The sequence below is a fragment of the Tiliqua scincoides genome, chromosome 5 (genome assembly GCF_035046505.1).
Source record: "Tiliqua scincoides isolate rTilSci1 chromosome 5, rTilSci1.hap2, whole genome shotgun sequence".
In the NCBI taxonomy this organism is placed as follows: domain Eukaryota; kingdom Metazoa; phylum Chordata; class Lepidosauria; order Squamata; family Scincidae; genus Tiliqua; species Tiliqua scincoides.
The window spans coordinates 7,868,754-7,871,824 of NC_089825.1; the positions used below are offsets into that span (position 1 = coordinate 7,868,754).

Genomic DNA, 3,071 nt, shown 5'->3' on the forward strand with positions numbered 1-3,071 from the left:
CACCACCAGTATCTTGCACTTTCATGCAGCCTCACTTGCTCCAGCCAGTGGGCTGGCACAGGTCTGAATAGACCCATAGACTACTCCCAGGGCACAATGGAGTAGGGCAAATAAAACTTAACTTCCCTCTCCCATTGCATCATGGCCACCCTGTTGGATGCAGCACAAGCTCCCGCTGCATTGGTGCTGGTGGGGGGAGGGTTCATTAGGATTGGGCTGCAAAAACATCTGTAAGGGACTATAATGAGCACACTCTGGGCACAAGCCTAACCAGGTCTACTCAGAAGTAAGTCCTATTTTGTTCATTGGGGCTTACTCTCAGGAAACTGGTTAGGATTGCAACCTCTGTGCCCTAACTCACATTCATCTGTTGGTCTGAAAACTCTATTTATTAACCGAACACCTCCGAGAGTTATTTCACATATATGTAAGTGGCACTGAATGTGTTCTGCTGTTATGGCTGTGTTTAGACTCCTTTCACCCTGATGCTATTTTACTTTTACTGTTTTATTTGCACTTTTATATTTTTAACTTAAGTATCATTTATGTTGTTGTACCCTACTTTGAGTACATTTTATATAGTTAACTGGGATAGCAACTGAATGAATGCAGAAATGATATTATGTATGATAAATCCAGACTTACCATCAAGTCAACGAATTCTGGCACTCTGAGTTAACCTGTCTGATATACCTCTGTGTACAAATATGCGTTGCGTCACATTCACATACTACATTTTAGACATAGACTTATGTTACCTGTACACTTCAAAATGTAATGTATGAAAAGGCTTCAGACAGGATTGTGACAATGTAATAACACACTGCAAATAGTTAAAGTGAAGAAAAAATTGAATGGATAAATGGATTCAGTGTGTTACAGTTTCTTTCCTGATTGTTCATTTCCATTTAAAAATGGAAAAATAAAATGTGACCATCAGAGAATATGCTGGTAGTTATTTTCCATATGCTAACACTAACAGTAGTAATAAATGTAATTTTTTAGGAAGAGCAACAAAATTGATTCAATAAAACGCCCTAAACTTTTGAAGTCCCCTGCCAGGTCTAAATTTCAAATGTGTTTTCTTTATTGTTATCCCTTCATCATGTGCTGTGTCTAATACATTATTGGAAGCATGCAAGTAAATTTAATTTCTGTACCAGCTGTGGTCTCTTCCTTTGGCAAACTGTGATTGTCTGTCTGTGTTTAGAATTAAAATAGAAATGGCTTTTCACAGTGCCTTTCTGATTCAAGGGATTTTGCTAAGTACTGAGAGGCAGAACGGTAGGGAACGTAAGAACAGCCCCACTGGATCAGGCCATAGGCCCATCTAGTCCAGCTTCCTGTATCTCACAATGGCCCACCAAATGTCCCAGGGAGCACACCAGATAACCTCATCCTGGTGCATGGTTGAGGGAGCTGGTTGAGCAGAAAGACTTGGCAGCCAGCAAACCAGTGCATAATGCAGCTTTGGGGATGGTAGTGGCTAGCGGTCAATGAGGCAGGAGAATGAACACTATAGGTAGCAGGAGTATTCTTCCTGACTACATTTTAGTTGCAGTCTACCCATAGCTGTAGTTTGCTTCGGAAAAAGTCTTGGGCAGAGAAATTTGGGACTCAAATAACTAATTACGTTCATAGGGCAAATCTGAATCCTTGGTGTAGCTACAACTAGAATACCATTTTCAATTCTATAGATAGAGTGACTCTATCTCAAAAAAGATACTGTAAAGCTAGAAAAAGGTTGACCCAAATGATAAAAGTGTAGGACTATCTTATTTATGGGAAAAGACTAAAGTTTGGGGCTATTTAGTGAAAATGTGACTGAAGGGGAGATTATATCAAAAAATCAGCATCCCTACATCATGCATAATTTTATAGGAGTAGCTTCCTCCCTCTTAATAATACAATAATTCAGGATCTCTCAATTGAATTAATTCAAGAGAATCAAGAGGAAGCACCTCCATTTCACAAACCATAATCAATGAAAGTTGCTATTCCAAAGTGCAGTCATGACCTGGAGGGTTATGGCCCAATCCTATCCAAATTTCAATGGCCAGTGCAGCCATACCAATGGGGCATGCACTGCATCCTGTGGTGGGGAGGCCATCACAGAGGCCTCCTCAAGGTATGGGAATTTGTTCCCTTACCTTGGGGCTGTATTGCAGTTGCACCAGTACTGGAAAATTGGATAGGATTGAGCCCTTAGGTAGCTTTAAGCCATTTATGCCCAATGTTGCATATTATTAACAGCAACTGTTACCCTGCACATGCCTGATTTCGTCTGATCTCGGAAGCTAAGCAGGGTCAGGCCTGGTTAGTACTTGGATGGGAGACCACTTGGGAATAGCGGGTGCTGTAGGCTTGTACCATAGTCTTTTGAGACTGAAGGTTGCCAACCATTAACAGTATTTATATACCGATTTTCAACAAAAAGTTCACAAAGCAGTTTACAGAGAAAAATCAAATAACTAATGGCTCCCTGTCCCCAAAGGGCTCACAACCTAAAAAGATGCAAAGGAACTCCAGCAGACAGCCACTAGAAAAGACATTGCTGGGGTGAGGTGGACCAGTTACCCTCCCCCTGCTAAATAAAAGAAGAGCACCCACTTGAAAAAGTGCCTCTTACCTGGTTAGCAGGGGTTAATATATGCATATATGCAACAGGGACCAAATGTGTACACCTATGGGCTGGGTAAAAATGGGTAAAAATGGGATTTGAAACATTCCTGAAGAATGGATGTTAGCCTTGGTCACTAAATGAACCTACCCACCTCAGAGGCAGTATGTTGGAATGGTTATTGCCAGGAAGAAAATGGAGAGGAAGCTACTTCCTTGTTCATCCTTTGAAAAATCCTTTTTGAGTTATACAGCTGATTTTAATCTTTAAAAAATTGATGCTTGCCTAAAGTCTCAGTATGGTGACCTTGAATGGTTGGCAGCCAAAAGGAAACAGCAGAATACAGAGCTAGAAGGTCAGCTTATCTTATAGTTGTAGGTGGATACAGATAGGCTTAGGAGGATACCAGGGGTATCATTTCATATAGCGGGCCTAATAGCATTCATGATGT

The 3,071-nt window shown here is 41.0% G+C and overlaps 1 pseudogene; it reads left to right on the plus strand.

Moving 5' to 3' along the window:
- Positions 1 to 2,245: 2,245 nt before the first annotated feature.
- On the plus strand, positions 2,246 to 2,365 carry LOC136655077 (5S ribosomal RNA; annotated as a pseudogene).
- The last annotated feature ends 706 nt before the right edge of the window (positions 2,366 to 3,071 follow it).